Raw genomic sequence first — 18,864 nt, 5'->3', positions numbered from 1 at the left:
TTTACGCTGATTTTTTTGTTTTGTTTTAGTGAATTTTATTACTTTTTTATTATTATTATTTATTTATTTAATGTAATTTACAACTGTACAAATAATAAACACAATAAGTAAATATGTGGAATGTTTTATTTACACCTGAGAACCCGTTGGTGGTAATGCAAACATTAATTGAAATTAGAAGGTCTCATGGCCATCTTCTTTTCAGAAGCCTCGGAGGATTATCAAGAATTGTTAAGAATGAGAGATTAAGAACTAATGAGCTAGGATGTGTAAGGAGTTTGGAATGAAAAGACGCATATCTGTTTTGGGCCAAATCTGCAACGAAGTTAAGATCCTTGTCGATGAGTTTATTTGTAACGTCAAGGATTTTGGATTGTATTATTAGTTTTAAAAATTAAAAACTACATTCTTTTTATTTATTTTTTTTTAATAAATTTTGAAGAAGTGAGTCACTTTATATTTTTTCTCATAAATGGCGATATGAGCGTAGCATATAACTCATACCTTCGGTAACATATAATTGGCCACTATTTACAATCCGTAAATAGTGGCCACTATTGCGACCGTATTATCAAGAAACATTGTGGGAAAATCTGTGAAACTTTGGTTCTACAAAAAAAAAAAAAAAATAGCTGTATAGTTTCTTTTGTTTTTTTTTTAATACGACATATCGTAAGACGTTAGACCGCAAATTTTGATGAGGTAGCAGAATTAATTTTTTTTTAAGTTGATTACAATGGTTCATTATTGACACTAAAAGTGGAAAATTGCAATATTTCCCCTTAGAAAGTTGACAAAAATTAAAGACATATAGAAACTTTGACATGGCGGAAGCGGTTGCTTAGGTTAGGATCCTTTTCCAGTCTAATTCTTGGACAGCGAAGCACCCCCAGCTTTGGGCGCCCCCTCCTCTATAACTTTCACCCCCCTCCGAGGCGGGCACCTGCGGCCGGCTCCTTGCTCAGTACGTTGTCTTCCTCTAGCCAGCTCCACTCGCTGTAAGTACCTTCAAGTCTCTTCTTATCAGTGACATCCTTATCTCTATATAGCTTTCGACTCTCTTCTCCCCATTGTGCTACCACTCGCTATTTCCAATGCTATCTTTCCGATTTTACCGATTTTGATCGGTGATCGAAGCTTAGTCTGGCTGATCTTTGTCGATTTTGAAGAAAGCATCGGTAGACAATAGACAACATTCGCTCTCCCTACACTGAATCTTCTTTTTTGTTTTTTAAATCAAAATCAGTAATCATTCCGGTAGGAGTAGTTAAAAGTTTGTTGTATATAAACTGCACTATATGAAACTCATTGGCGATGAAATTAAATTGACTGAACAAATATATCTAGTAATTTAATGTATACATTTTATATTTTTTTGGTTCTTGGAGGAAACATTTTAAAAATAGTATTTCTCAAAGATAACATTGCTTTCATTTATTTTAATATTAATTATAATTTTTGTTAAGATAAAGTGAATTTTTTAATATTCAGGAAGTTTATAGCAACAAAGTGAAGAAAAATGTAATAGTAACAAAACCACCCCCTCCTTAAAATCCTCTTTTATTTCGTAGATTATTAATCAAATTAATTGACCATTACCCTGATAGAAGTTGTGTGCGATGCGTTCCGATAGGACCAATTCCTCATACTGTTCTTGAGCTGAGGGTTACATCACACTCATGCGGTCTCTAATACCCTGCACTTCAATAACCAGCCCCCGCTTCCTCATCGCCCATACGGGATTTCCTTAACAATACCGGAGAAAGTAGTTCCATAACGACATTTCATACCTTCTCATGACCACTCGCCACATTCGACGTACTAAAATCTCTTTTTAACGGTCTCTATTTCGACCGTGACTAAGCCTGTCATGGGAGACTAAGACGGAAAATTAATTCCGTTTAAGTTACTTGAAATTGAAAATTGATAATCGGACAATCGCGGATGTAACGCTGTTAGAATAATGGTTAAGGAAATATCCGTATAACATTTAGTGACTTAAACCGTATGCTTAGGAAAATTGCTATCCTTTCGCTGTTCAATATGTCTGAAATATTTTTCCTCCATAGAAAAACTGTCACTCTATAGAATGAATGACCTGAATAATTTTCAGTAATAAAGTGTCATTATGAAACTGAAAAAGTTCCATAAATGAATATATTACGGCACGGTCATTTATTTGAAAGAAATTGACAAATGACTTTCAAATCATTAGTCTCATAACTCACCTCGTAGACCCGAGCGAAATTCGAATTCCTGCTTTCGCACCACTGCCCTTCAATTAATCAAGATAGTATTGCAAACAATCACCCCGTAGGTTGTAAAAATTGTTCTTGCGTTATAATTTGGTGATGTAAAAAACTATTAATCCTTGTACTGTGACGCAAGTCATCTTACATCTCATAATACTAAAACCTATTACATTCTAAGATTTAGTTAGGTTTCTTACTTATTAATTAAGTTTATTACTTATTTAATTAAGTAGGTATGAAATACCAGTAAACTTTGTATTTCCCTACTTCAATCAAATAAAAAAGATATATCATTTAAATCTGATGAATAGTGAAAGTGAAATCTTACCCATCAATATAATACAATATAATCAACAACTTATCAAAATATCATCCATTATAATTACATAGATTTAATCTTGCGGGGAAACGTTTACGATTTAATCTTTATTATTCATGTTGATAGATTATCGAATTGATGTTCATGCTTAAATATTAATCCTTGTGCTTTTATTTATAAGGGTAAGATATTAAATTTTAAATCTTTAAATGATATATTAAAAATGTAATTTAATATGAATACTAAATATGTTAATATTAATTTTTTTTATCAATATTAATTATTTGTTTTATTTTTTTATTAATATTTATTGTTTGTCATGTTGACTAAATTTACTCTAGCTAATCTTCCAAATTGTAGACAGTCAATGAATTATCTATATTTCTTATTATTAAAATCTTGCAATTAGGTATAAATTAAATTCTGTCCATAATTGCAGATATAAAGGTCAAACCCTTTATTATTTATAATTATTAGAAAACAATGTTTACTTAATATCATTACTATATTCTTCTTCACTACCATAATATTCTAATCCAAGTTTCCACAACAGCTTTCTAATGAAATATGGATTGATCTATTATATATTATTTGAAGGGCTCATGTTACAAATTTAATTAAATTTTGATTTTAGAAAACGAAGTTCAATCTTTTTTTGATGGAGCTTGTTATGTCTTGATGTGTACATAGCCCCTTCTACATCTAGGTGTCTCAGTTATTAATTGGATTTTGAGGTAAAAGTAGCTCACACTAGCTAGATAGACACCTACCCCCTTTATCCACAGTAAAGATTCAAAAAATGTTACATAGCCCCTTTATCCACTTACCCCTTCAATTATTATAATCAAATCACAAGCACAAAAATGACACATATGTTTTAAGAAATAGTTGATAATGATCTGTCGTTTACTTAATATTTTTCCAAAATGGAGTACTAGTCAGACCAAAACCTAATTTTTTATTCGTTTGTTTTTAAACCTTTGTTTTTATTGGCATAATATGCATTTGATTGACCGGATGGAGGGTAGAGTTATGAAACATAAGAGGTCTTGAGCTGTTTTACTATTCTCCAGACAAAAGGTAGCCCACACGCCTTGGCAACCATCGCAAGGCATCGCGATTGGCTAACCAGTGACCAAATTGCGTGTCTAGGCTACCAACGCCAATTGTTTTTATTTACCCACTTATAGGCAAATTATGCCTATTTGATACTGAGCAGTCCTTTTTTAATGACATTTTGGTCTTTACTAAGATCGTAGATGGTAATGAATTACATCATGATACATTAGTAATGAATCTTTAATCATCTAAGCAGAGGACAGTTTAATCTAGCGAAAATATACTTTCAACTTCTACTTTAATCGACATAAAAATTCTTATTGCATTCACGTCCTTTAAAAAATTTAAATTCATAAGTTCAGAGTTCAATGTTAAACATATCTGCCGTTCCAAAGATGTTACCATAGACAGGGGTTTCTTTCTCAATTGTGGTCACTCAATAGACTATCCTAAAGCAATTAGGGTGGTCAAAGAAGTATCCATAGACTATGGTACAATCTCAGAAATACGTCGAATACAAAATTAAATATTTTATATTTTTTACGATATTGATAATATTTCTCACTACTTTCAAATAATTTCTCAAGGAACACATACTTCAAGGTTGAATTATTTGAATATCTGTCTTTGTCTAGTTCGCTTCTCAAGGAATGAGAACAAAATACGATTTATATCGAATTAAAATTACTTAATTAATTATAATTACTATTATCCATTATTACTATTATTATTTTCCAAAACCTTTCCTAACATTTTTAATTTTTTTTTTCAATACATTGTATCAAAACAGATTATGGATTATCATATTATAATGGATTATAATCAGATTTCAAAAATTTAAACTAGCTTGAAAACCCTGCAAAATAGAATAAAAGAATTTTCTGGAACACATTTATTCTTTATACTATCCTCTTAAATGATAATTTAATTACTTATTTTTACAGTAATAATTACAGAAAGCCGTGTTATTGTCGATTATAATTCTTTTAAAGTCATAGACAACACTGATATTTTTTATCAAAAACCTGTTCTCCAGTACCGTGCTAACACAAATGTCTAAAACGAACAAAACGTTTGTTTGACCTTGTTATCCGCTTATCTTGATAATGTGGCGACATAACTAAGTAGTCAACGAGTAGGATAGGATCCTGCAAATGCGCTTGGAACAATTACCTTCCTACGTCGAATATTATCTCACAATTAGCTGCCACAAGGCAAACCGAACGTGACCGAAGACTTTATTAATTATGCAGTCACTATGAAGAAAGGTATTGCCTCCACCGATTTCTCCAATTATTATTCTTTTTTTTTTCTTGTTTATCATCTTTGATCCTCATAGAACAAGAATATGTCGAAATGGTATTGGCCCCCAAGTCTATAATCTCTGATTATTTTTTTACTCAGTAACTGAAGATAAGTTCTTCCCTGCTTATCTTCTACCGTGCATTTAATGAATTATACATATAACTTTAATAACTACTTAAAAAAAAAGACCGATCTCTTGATTAGTTAAATATGATTCATGTCATAATTTTATGAAATCCATTTATGGTCGAAGAAAACAATTGTGTCATTTATTAACGAGAATGTTTTTTATTTTAATCTAGTTAATCATAAAATATGTATAAAGTACATAACATGTATCAATGTAAACCATTGTATCCATTGCATCCATACAGTATGCCATTAGGCACAAATTATGTACAACTTTTAAATAAACTACTCTTGTATAGGGTTACTATGCAAGAGGAATAATATAAGTAAAAAAAAATATATATATATATATATACACACATATATAAGTAAAAAGGCAAAATTATTAGTCAGATATAACAGGAAGATCGCGATTGTTTAAAAAAACATTATTTTTTAAACAGCTATATTTTTTCTTAACTCATAGGGCCCATTGGAACGAACGGTGGGACATTTATCTCCAATATTTTTTAGTTCAGAATAACTAAAATATAATAATAGGGAATCGGCGGCCATGTTAGTCACAACCTCAATAGTTTCTGGATCTGTTCTCACTTTTAAATATCATCTTTAAAATACTGAATTATACAATTATATATGTTCGCTTATATCAAGTCTGACTTATTTTAATTCTACTTCACAATTATCTATAATCTAACCTCATTTCAATATTCCATTAGCTCAATTATTTCCTCGCACAAAGTAGGTACCTAGAAATAATTAAGCATAAATTATAATTCTTTTAAATATTTCGAGATCGGTTCTCACAATCAATAAGCTTTTAAATTAATTTACGAATAAATTATTTTCGGAAATTTACTATTTTTTCCAGTTCTGTTATAGAAGAAATAAACACATTTCCCATATTATATGTTAATATTATTTGATTGAATTCAGTTTTAACATTACTAAATTTATTGAACGTCAAACGTTAGCTAATGTATTTTCTAAAATTGAATGTACCATTGCTATTCCTAGTGATTGCCAAAACACTTTCAATCACAACAAATTAACATCTCAAAAATCTAAGATATATTTCTTACTTGAGATCATATGAAACTTTTAACTACATCTTATTGACAGTAAACCCACGGTTCTTTACACGACTCTGACTTTTGGTATTTTCATTAAGAGAGAGCTGTTATTATTAGTTCATACCAAATATTTGAAAGTGAAAACAAGTAAACAAACTACCCGTTATGACCATTTTATTTTCACTAATAAATAGTAATTTAAAAATAAAACGAACCAAATATATCGTTATAGTTCTTATTACAGGGGGTGTAAGCCCTCCTATCCCCAAAAGGAGTCCTATATTATAGGTGTCCTTTAAGTTCTTTGCTAATGGTTGCTGCAAGCGAATACTTTTTTAGATTCAGTGTAGAAAAATGTTAAGCATTCAAGAAGCCTATCTCTCGCAAGAAAGTACTTAGGCTAGGGGATGTTTTGCAAGCTTCCATCAGCTTAAATAGGCAAGGCCTTTCCATTCAACGCTAGATAAGACGTCATCGTTGGTTGCGAAGGCAGGCATATCCTATTCAGAAATTATTATATATCATTTACCAATCTGACAACTTCAGTTGAATGAATAAGTTAATTTCCATGATATGATAAAAAATAAAACTTTCGAAAAAGTTTATCTGTTTAATCGATGAATTATTCTGCTGAGGAAATATAGTCCAGTCTACAAAGGATCTTCCGAAGAAAAAATCATAGAAGTGTTTTTCGGTTCTATGTTTTTTAACACGAACATTAGGTTTCGAATCTCGTTAGCTGCCGACTTAACGACTAAAACATAAATACAAGCCAACATCATTGACTTTTTTCAGTTCTTCTGAAACATCAAACAAGCTTCTATAATGCATATAAATAATAATAAGAGGGGATTTGTGGTACGCCTCCATAAGCGGATTTTTTCTACTTTAATTTTGCAAAAAAATTGTGGATTTTTTAAAATATTTTCACTATAAATCCAGAGGCAAACCTAAATTTCGGATTAACAACTCCTCAAAAGATAAACACAGAAATGTTGAAAAATGTAGTTCTGTGATTTTTTCTTGAAAACAAAATAGCTTTCAAAAATCTTTTTTGAATCTTAGAAGACTGGACTAATAGCACTATCATCACCTGGCAATCGCCCGATTTCGATCCTTTCCAATTGATTTCCTCAGACCAGACAAATAGCCTTAGAGATCATGAATATGTGATAGGGAAAGTGGATTCCTTCCAAGAACTTACTCTAGGTTAACATGTCCTCAACAAATTCTAAAAATTTGAGTACGCTGCAAATTTATTATACATTACTTTACCTCCCCGTTTATGTTATAATAAGTATTTCATATTTTCACTGTTATTTCTTAAAAGGTTAAAGGGGCCATAATCAATATAATTGCAACATTTAATTCTTAATTTAGGATTTATATTGAAAGAAACTCTTATCGATTTAATAAAAACCAAGTTAGGTTAACGTCACTCCTTATATAAAGATGTGAAATTTAAATGCCTTCATTAGAATTTAAATAAATGGTTTTCAGTCCTGGAATACAAAATAGTATTAAAAAAGATTGGTAATTTTTGAAATGCTTGAAAACAAATTTTTTTTTATTCTCATTAAGAGAAATTTTTAAAACATATTTCTTAGCCCATTAGGTTCAAACATTACTGTATTAAGAATTTCCAAGTATAAGAAATATTATTACGAGAAATCTTCTAGTAAAATGCAAAAGATGTGTCGAGCATGTCTTGTTCAACCCTTTAATTTTGAAAATAAAATACCTTGAACTTCAGTGTCATTTTTTATCTCATCTGTATTCAACTTATTAACAGTGATTGAGAATCATTAAGATCTGGATTCCTAGTTTGCCTTGATACGTGTGGAAGGTACCTTGTTCCTCTGACCCATTATTTTATTTATTTTTTTAATATAAATTTAAGTCATACAGAATGTTCAAACATGGAATTGTATTAATCATTATATTGCCTATAAATTGCTTTTATTAGACATTAAATAATTGCACCAATAAACCAATTCATAGAAGCAAACATTTGATCTTCTTATTACCACACCAATCCCCTTTTTATCCCACTTCGTTATCCTACACTGAAGGGGCATGCTTTCGTAGAGAATCCAACCGATATGATAGATCGTCAATTATCATTCCTCTTTTTTTACTAATGCAAAATTTATCAAAATATATTTGATAAAATATTGAGTGCATTCATCATGAAATTTGGACCAAGGACGGCAAGTGCTTTCACAACTTTACCGGTTTTATGTAACTAGAGACTTCTGTGAAGGCAATTATATCATTCGAATCTCGACCGTCTACCGCCCTAGAGAATTGATTGGTCCAGTTATTATTACAATTTGGAAATAATAACATTCATTCAGCTATAAAAAAAAATGATAATCGTAAGCTTTTAGCCATCATTAAACACTAACCACTTTTGTCCTTGAACCATAAACCTACATCATGAATTAATCATTCATTAAACGATAATTTTGCGAAAACTGTTCCAAATGATTATCTATAATCATATAATAATAATCTATAATCTATAATCGCACAAATAATCCTCATACGTAGTTTGAGGATCCGTTATGTTTAAAATAAAAACTAAATTTATTTTATTTAAAAAGTCTAAAGGGTATTTTATTTAAAATATTATAAAAATCTTATATCATTAAATAATATTATTTGTCCTTAAAAAAAAAAAAATGTTCAATTCAATTTCATTTTAAATTAAAGAATATCATTGGGGAGATTCTCAAAGAATTAGGAAAGAAAGTGTAGTAATTATAATCTTAAAACATAATCATTATGCATAATGTAATATATATATATATATATATATATAAGGGGAAGCTTAATTGGTATAATACATTTTCATTCATATCTTATATATTTAAAAGATAGTACCATACATATAAATACAAATTAAATCAGTAGCCAGATCAAAGGAAATCAAACCCAGTTTGATTAAATTCTATCTTGGCGATTAAACAATTATAACTATAACTACTTCAGACAGAAACAATAAACATTAAAGATTATCCTAAAACAACGAAAATTGAAATGGTAAATGGTCTTAAAACACAATTAATATCATCACTCTATAAACACCATCAATTTACGAAGACCGAATAAATTGCTAGATGAAAATAAAATGATTTATTCTTTTGAGGTTAATGACTTCCAATTTAATGTAATTTTTTATTAAAATTGTCACCACATGGTACAACATTTCGGGACCACTGTCCCATATTCATGCACCTTAAAACCTAAGAATCTATAAAAAAATTACATTGAATTGGAAGTTATTAACCTCAAAAAAAAAATTTATGAATTGACTCACCAAACTTCCTATTGAGATCATCCAAAATGATTTATATTTAAAACTATTTATCGCAACAACAGATGTAAGTTTTATTAATGAGGAAAGATATACAAGAATGTGATTCTCAAAATCCAAATATAACTCTCATAACATAATTCTTCAATTGATACATAATCAGGTAACCAAAATGAAAACATATCTTAGGCAATATCTGTCTGACCTACATCTCAGAAAGTAGTAACTTTCGAATCCTTATGTTCGAATCTATAGCTACTAATATTAAATGTAGACATGTAAATTTTTTATTCGAACAACAATTTTTACTAGAAAATAATTGTATCCTATTACCGAACAGAATCAAATACCAAAATTTTAATCTAATGAACAACATAATAACTATTATTTTCCGTTATCTTAGCACATTCTTCTATAAGTGGAAATGGATTTATGCTTATTTCGATTTTATTTCAATACAAATAATCCTGAACTGCTAATCGTAACAAGGGCGTATGGACGAGAGCACATCGAAGAATGTAAAACTGATTAAATAACAATAACCCATATTATCAACAATGCATTTACATAACTTCCCCCCCCCCATCCTCGACGGCGAGTACATGATGGAACATGTAATCCTCTCAATATTTTTGAAAGTAATGCTTCAAAAGAATTGTGCAAGGACTGGAAAGTGAAATGATCAACATGTTTCAGCATTTTTATACGACTTAATTTAGCAGTACACATCCAATAAGCGGCGATACAATTCTTATTTAATTTATTAAATGAAAATTTCTATTCATGCTATTTTTATAAAGAAATAATGAAACAATTTTAATTATATTATATATATAAATGATTGACCGTAATATTTCAAATTATGAAGAAGGTGGTAAGGGGTGCGGTCAAAAGAAAACAAAAAATAGTTTAAAATTATTCGTTTACCGACGTTTCGCTCCACTTTGTAGACCTTCATCAAGGGTGTTCCAGTTGAGAGATTTCAAAACAGTTTTGCACAGTTATTTTTTGTTTTCTTTTGACAGCAGCCCTGACCTTCTTCATCATAATTTTAATTATAATTTCATTAATAATTAAAATTAATAAAAACCTATGTAAACTTTAATAAGTCAGTGAGAATTATTTCACAAGCATTGTCCTAATTCAAGGCAAGAGCGTTTTCGATTCTTATAATGATTCACAATAATAAAACTAAAATAATTCAATGCATGATGAAGATAGATTGTAGTTAATTAGATTGTGATTCTTATGGTTGTATTCATTGTACTCTCTATAATACAGCATAAAGCTGAACATGTTGTTTGGTTGAACACCCTAATCTCAGAAGCTACCTGCGCAATTTGAAATATTCTTTTTATGTTATATAGATGTTTATAGAGGAACCTTTCAGGCTTTAAAAGAACACCCATATGAGGATGTCAAAACAAATATATAACCGTGGAAGCTAATGCACTACACAAACATTTTTATAAAATTGAGAATCATCTACCCGAATTTCACTATATCCACAATTCGAAAAACATTATAGAGATGTCTCATATCGATAAATTACTTTTATTTATAACAACTATGGTACGTCCAATTCAAAATAAGAAAAATAAATATTTTTAGTTGTGTCACTATAACAACTTCGAAGCAAAGCAGCAATATTAACATTTGATAGAATTTTCCTCATTTCTGTGCAAACTAGTATTTTTGCAATTAAAATAGGAGGTTAAAATAAAAAAATAATGTTACAGGCATTCTTTTAAAGTTAATTTTGTATTTAGAGGGTCAATAATATATAACAGGCTATTATTATCTGTATTGTCATTGTATTTAATAATATTTGCACAGTTATTGTTTGCTGCGATTAGGTTGTTTTTTTTTATACGAATAAATAAATATCAATGCTTGTATTTTATTTGTTGGTTGTGATTAAAACAGCACTTAAATTTAAGACGTTATCTTTCACATCTTTTTCAGTTTGGTCCCATTGTTCTTCCACATAAATTTCGCATGTTATTCAGCCAATCAGATGTCCTTGGACTTGTGTTCATGGCTATGAAACGGAGATGTATTATCCAGCTTTAACATAGAAGAAACTGTAGGGCATATTTAGTTATAAATGTTTGTTTTTATAAATCGAATACATTTTTTACAATAAATTTTTTTATATATCAAATACAGAAACAAAAAAATATTTTCTTTGCATCTTTACACGCGTCATTGTATATAAAGCGTCTTTTAGAATACGGTGGATCCTGATTTATATAATATAATGACATTATGTGAACATACTTGTTGTATAATTGCAAAAGTATGTCATCCAAATATTTAAAAAAATAGATTTCAGGGACTTTTTTAAAACTAAACTAGCTGTAAAGTGCTATGCCTAGGTTCCGATCGACTGCGTGCCGTTGGCGCTCATGAGCACGTTCCTCAATAGAGACCAACCATTCTTAGCACTATCAGCCCCAGCACGACCTCATTCCCGCTCGTTCAAGGTTAGCTACTTTTTTTTTCGATCTCATAATTTGCTACCCATTGACGCAACGACGTGTTAATTATGGTGATGATAAGTTAAAATCAATGTCTACCATTATTAGTTGCTAATGCACGAGTTAACAAATTTAAATAACCCATGCGCCATTCATTATTTGGGTAGTGACCTGACCCGGCAAGTACATTAAAAGATGAAACTCATGGACCCCCTGATATTCATCAATTTCGTAGAGAATCTTATCAATTTGACACATTCCACAGTTAGGAGGTTTATAAATGGAAATTAATAATTTTTTTTTTTTTGATTTATTTATTGATAGATATTACAATCTGCCACACAGTTGTGGGCAATAGGTAATATTGATGAATTATCTCATACATACTAAAATAAAAAAAAAAAAAAAATAAAAAAGAAAACTCTCTTAAAATATATACAAACAAAAGAATAGACAAGATGAACACAATCAAACTATCTGTATGAAAAATAAATAAATAAAATAACATAATGATAAAATAATATATACAATATTTACACAATCGACCTGAGGATCCCTGAGCCCACTCTATCCCCCACGTGTGAGGGGTAGAGCAGAGCTCAAGAGATCCCAGCGCATCCCTCTCGCCACATCACTGGTAAATTAATAATTAGTATTCAGACAATCTAGTTATGATCTGAATCTTATCTTAAGCGCTGAATATGTGATTATTTATTTGAAGCAAACGAAATGAAAATTTTTGTGTGTACATTAATTACAATGTTTTAGTACCTTTAGCTAGGAGTCATTTCCCAAAACTTAATATTACCAACATTATTATTCAAGAAAAAAAAAACCCAAAAACTAATGCTAACTTTATTTTTAGAACGTTAAATTTGCTTTATTTTAAGGCTTAATAGACATCTGTACATCCAATAGTTCCTGAGATATAGCCGTCTTAAGCAAAATATTGTGTCATAAAAACCAGAAATCGGCAATTTTTGATTTATTTTGCTAATATCATGAAAACTACTACTCCTACGAAGAAACTAATAACAACTCTGTTTTTAGGAAATTAAATAAACTAAAATTTAAGCCCTAACAGACATCTGTATATCTAATAGTTCCTGAATTTATAGCCCTCATTAGCAAAACATTTTGTCAGAAAAAGAAAAATCGAAATTTTTCGTATTTATTTTGCTAATATCATGAAAACTACTACTCCTACGAAGAAACTAATAACAACTCTGTTTTTAGGAAATTAAATAAACTAAAATTTAAGCCCTAACAGACATCTGTATATCTAATAGTTCCTGAATTTATAGCCCTCATTAGCAAAACATTTTGTCTGAAAAACGAGAAATCGATATTTCCTGTAATTTTTTTTTTTAATATTATGAAAACTACAACTCCTACGAAAAAACAAATAATAACGTTGTTTTTAGGAAGTTAAATGAGCTTTCATTATTCAAGAAAAAAAATTCCTAAAAATCTTTATGGGCCAATATTGTAATCCCTACCTTAAGCGGACCCAGCCCAACCCCTTATAATGCCACGTGGCAAAGGAAGGGCACCAAGCACGTGTATGTGTGTGTGTGGGTGTGTTAATATTGTTATTTATATGTTTAATAAGGGAGGTAAGAAAATAAATAAAAATCTTTAAAAAATGTATGGAATCAGATTCAAAAAAGACAGTGATCCCAATAACTTCAAGTCATAAAAAAAATTCGGTAACTACGCCTCCAATAACACTACTCCATATGCAGAGGGGAAACAAGTAATTATAGATAATAATTGTGTTTGAAAATACATATGTTGCACAACAGAAGAACGATGAGATTCTCGCGCCTTGAGGGAAAAGGTGAAAGACATTTCAATGTTTTTCTCCTTTTGACATTGCTAAAATATGTTAACTCGATATTTTGTTTGTTTCTGGGTTGAAAATATATTTTCAAAGGTTATTTATCATGAAAATTACTCAGAAAGAATGAAAAATTAGCTTTTATTCAAAATTATAAACAATGGAACATCATTTTTTGCACTAGAGTTCTAGTTTTCAGGGTTTTTCCAATGAACTCTTCTTTTGTTTTAAAACAATTACGCAATAAAAATAATCAGCGTTAGGTAATCACTATTAAATATTTTTGTTATGAATTATAATATTATAAAGCATATCTGCTATACAGAAATAGGATATGAATTATTCTAACCAGTGTCTAGTAATCAACTATCACAAATCAGTTATTTGCCATTTCCTTAATAGAGTTTCAGTAATACAGACAGATCAGAGCCGTCAAGTGCACTTTTGATTAAAATTTCGTTAAAAACATTCTTCGTGATTCAATAAGTACAAAATGAAGGTGAGATGAAGATAGATAGGTGTATTCTGTCCTTGAGGGTTCGGAATATTCACCACTATGAATGCAGTAGTCAACAAATCATTTATGAGAACCAGAACTAGAAGCACTGGTAAAATAAACAATCATACACTAGAACCCCGCATATCCGTTCTTGTCCGGACTGAGAGGCATAGTCGATAGAACGGGAAAGCTGGTCGATCCGAAGTGTAGTAAAGAAAAAATAATCTAATACATATATTTAGTAAAATTTAAAATGCAATAAGTACCTAGTATATGGGTGATGTGTATATTAAATTATGATAAAATTAAATTTATTACACCAATTATATATAATTTAGAATAAAACTTTTTTGAGATAAATGATTTAATATAAGTGTACATACGATTTTTCTAATAGTAAACTGAGTCAGTTATTTTCTTTCTATACCGAATGAGTGTTTTTTAAGCATTTTAAAGCCTTTTTTTCGTATCCTTCATTACTTTTTTTAAAATTTATTTAATGTAATTTACAACTGTACAAAATAATACAATAAGTAAATATGTTGTATGTTTCATATACACTTGAAAATCTTGGGAAGGAACCACCCATTGGTGGTACTTCAAACATTAATTTAAATTAGAAGGTCCCGTGGCCATCTTCTTTTCAGGATTGTCAGGAATTGTTAAGGATGAAAGATTAAGAATTAATGGGTTAGGATGGTTAAGGAGTTTGGAATGAAAAGACGCATATCTGTTTTGGGCCAAATCTGCAACGAATGGGATGTAAGGTCGTAATAAGGAGCATCAAGGAATTTGATGGTTTGGTGGAGCTCCAGAGCTCAATTCCATATGTCCACATTGGTCTGATTATTGTAGTGTATATTAATTTTTTGTAGTGAATGGGAAGTTTAGAGCGTTTGTCAAGTAAGTGTGGTAGCAATCGGAATCTACGAGCAGTTTCTTGTCGTTTCAGTCTTGTGTATGGATTCCAAGTAAGTCTCTTGTCAAGATGGAGTCCTAAGTATCGAATCTATTCAACAGGCGTTTGGAGTACATATTTAGAAAGGATACTGTAGAACAGGAGGATAGAGGTTTACGACGGAAAGTAACATTAAAAATTAAAATTAATTTATACATACATGAAATGTATTATATAAGCTTTTACTGAGTCTTCTCCCTTTGATTGCCTTGTGGTATTATAAGGTGTTGATATCAGTCCAGCTAAGGTGGTATAGTCTAGCTATAGCCTTAGGCTACGCCATGGAATTAATGGAACATAAAGGGACCGTGGGGGCGGTTCTACTGTATTATAAAACTAAAAGCATCGAGTAGGAAAATGAAAATCCAAATAGGCAAAGGTGTAAGTTGCAGGCAGCAATCATAGCACACGTAATGTTCTGTCAAAAGAGAACCTGAAGGTAGACTTAAAACCAGACATTCTAGACGTTTCAAAGATTGTAAAAGCTTTTACATACCTAGTAAGAAAGAAAGAGAAGACTAGTCAACTTCTATGCAGTAAAAACCTAGGTTCATGATATTAAACCATAATATTAAATCATATTTCTAATGGATACCCGACCAAATATCGAATCTAGTAAGGAACCTTTGAATAGTTGGAACCTTAGAACTATTTTTTCTATTAACAGCGCTGTAGGTTCCATTCTTTCATCATACCTCATCTATCCTAACCAGCTAATCTTAATGATAACTTTTACTCCAGCATATCGAACAACTTATCTTTTCCTGTAAGACCTTATGTGAAAACTTCTTTTCAAGTAAAAAAAAAAATAGATGGTTGCTGGATAAATATTTCCGAACAGAAAAGTTTAGTTGAGGATTTCCTGCACGATTATATGCCGTTAAGAACACTTAGTAAGTTTTAAGACGTTAGGTGAAATCTTATAAAATAAGTGGTTTCCTACAGCGGCTCTTCGACCAAACTGTATCATCGGCGAAGAATGGAGAGAGTGCCATTGGATTAGATGCAGTTCTCGGCCATTCAACCAGGACAAGCGACAAACTTCTACAAGCGGATACGTCACTTTCTCAGCTGACAGACAGAAAAAGTGTCGGTTCTTTCCGTTCAATTCTTTATGCGATGAAATCCGATGGTCTATAGTGACCGTTTGTATCCTGGAATTATTGCGAAAACAATCATATACCTTCCTTCCTCATTCTGTTATCCGCCACTTCTCTTCTCAAGAAAGACGTACCGGGCCAACGTTAACTTATTCCCAACTAAATTCAGTTCACGATTGTTTTTGTTTTAAATTTCAATTATTCACAATTATAAACATTATAATACTATTTAACCTCAATGGGTGGACTTTTTATTTAATCCAAGAATAAAAATACAAAAACGGCAATTATCTACCAGATATGAATTTATGATCAACATTTACCTCACATTAATAATTATAATACATCACATTAATAGTAATTTAACATAAATTATAAGTTAAATTCTGAGGCTAGGATCAACTAAAGTCTATTTTAAGAAGTTTCTCGTATTTTACGTAGCAAGGTCAACTTTGTAAAAAGGACCTATATTCTATGTGCATATAATATAAGGTTAAAATCTTCAGTTTCGGTATTTCAAATTAATTTTCCATCATTTGGAACTTAGAGATTGTTTGTTGTGGGCTTCAATCCATAGATATAATGAAGGTAAGAAATGGTAAATATGAATTCTTATCAATGTTTAAAAAAAAAAAAAAATACTGTACTGATAAAATCTAGAAATATCTTAAATACAATTATGAAAAAAAATTGTTTCTTAACCGACGGTTACAGCAGGAGTCAAGACAATAATCATACACAACCAACAAGTTTTTAACCCAATTTATTGCATGGTCATGTAATTAGTCTGCTGAGTCCCAGACCAAAACTTATTCACCAACTGATTGTTTATAAAATAAATTTTCGCCTTCAGCCGGACTCTGTTCTAGCCTGGGTCCGAAGGTTACTTTAATTAACGCTACTTACTAAATAGAAGATAACTATAATTGTTTTCAAATATTCTTCAAATTATTATTTTTCACGATAATAAATAGTTAGCTTATATAAACTACTTTTTAGTGAAATTTTGAATTTAATTAAATAAGATGTATATAGAGGGCAGTTCTCCATCATTTAAGATAAATATATTTTATTGTAATATTCAGTTTTTTTCTTTCGTAATGGATGCATTGCAACACCGGGGAAGAGCCACGTCTGCTCTGTCTTCATGGCATGGTTCCTTATTTCAGTTAGAATTATTATTCCTCTGTTATCTAATCTGGTACATTCTGGAATTTCTAGATCTACTTTCCACTGGTTGAAAAGTCCTTATTTTTTTTTATTAAGTCTTTGTTATCGTTATTCTTTACGTAGACGTTATGGAACCGTTCTGTGTTTTTAATGTCATAGCATCTTTAACAAAAGAATTAACAGAAATAATACTTTTATTTTACATTAAATTATTGCACTTCATTATATTTTTTTTAAATATTATTGAGCGTTGTTTAAAATTATAAAGTATCTCAGTTGATATTGTAAATTCTACAATTTCACACTTAAAACGATAGTTTAAAAAAATAGTTTAAAATTATTATTAAAAACTAATCGTCAGTAGAGGAAAATAGAGAGTCTTTGGAAATTGGGGATGACATTTTGAAAAAATCATATTTTACATACTGTTCACCATATTTCTAATATCTCAGAAAAAAAGAGAAGTTAAACTTCACAACACATCCAGATATTTTCTTCAGGGAGGGTTGCATAATAATAAAATATAATAAGAGGGTTAAATAATAATAAAAAGAAATATTTGATTTTATATATTTATATAAATATTTTATTTGATTGATAGGAATCCTATTGTGTTATATGAAATCTAAACCAGGATTAACAATGTATCTCGAGAAAAAACACAAAGAAAATCGAGAAAAATGGCCAGATCAAGTAGAATTCGACCAGATCATTTTAGGTTATAATTTTACAACATTGTAAACAATTATTTTATAAATTCACTAATTAGAGTGCTACCGATGGGTACTTTCTCTACATGTCTGTAATATATCATTATGATCTTACATCAAATTTACCAGATGTATTTTTTGTAAATACAATTTACAATTTCATTTCATTAGCTCCGATGAATGCCCGAAATTCTGGTCGAAACGTTAGTACTCATAAAATAATTTTGACTTTTTGTCTTCTTTGCTCCACTAACAATCTTCTACTCATCATAAATCTACGGTTAACATGAAATAATATTCGTATATTTCAAATAAAGTTTATAGATTTTATTCCTAATATGTCGTAGTCGTAGTTTGAGCTATTATATGCATCTATTTATTGATATTTACAGCTCTATTTACCAAAAATCCATCTAGCAAATTTGGTACAAACCAGGTAAGATCCGTAATTAATAAAAAATTATTAACATTTTTATTTCTCCACTATAGTCGTTACCTAGTAAATCATTTGAATGAAACTAATGTTTGATAGAAAATGGTAATGGTAAAAAATTTCTTTTAAATATAAACAAGAAGAAAATTTATTAGAAATAATACAATTAGTAACATTATTAAACTGTTTCTCTGGGTCATACGGGATTATTTCGTGGT

At 30.0% G+C, this 18,864-nt stretch overlaps 1 protein-coding gene across 3 annotated transcripts in view; it reads left to right on the top strand.

Moving 5' to 3' along the window:
• Positions 1-924: 924 nt before the first annotated feature.
• LOC106688584 (uncharacterized) overlaps positions 925-18,864 on the top strand; it is a 105,811-nt gene continuing 87,871 nt past the window's right edge. Inside the window, exon 1 of one of the 3 annotated variants that reach the window (XM_067047060.1) lies at positions 925-998. The gene's annotated coding sequence lies outside the window, so the exon portion shown is untranslated. The remainder of the gene's footprint in view (positions 999-18,864) is intronic. The other 2 variants (XM_067047063.1, XM_067047062.1) reach the window with 2 other exon arrangements.

The sequence above is a fragment of the Halyomorpha halys genome, unplaced genomic scaffold (assembly GCF_000696795.3).
Source record: "Halyomorpha halys isolate HHAL.00 unplaced genomic scaffold, Hhal_1.1 Scaffold1157.1, whole genome shotgun sequence".
Taxonomy (NCBI): Eukaryota; Metazoa; Arthropoda; class Insecta; order Hemiptera; family Pentatomidae; genus Halyomorpha; species Halyomorpha halys.
Note: the sequence above shows the minus strand (reverse complement) of the source record. Positions and strands in the feature narration are given on the sequence as shown.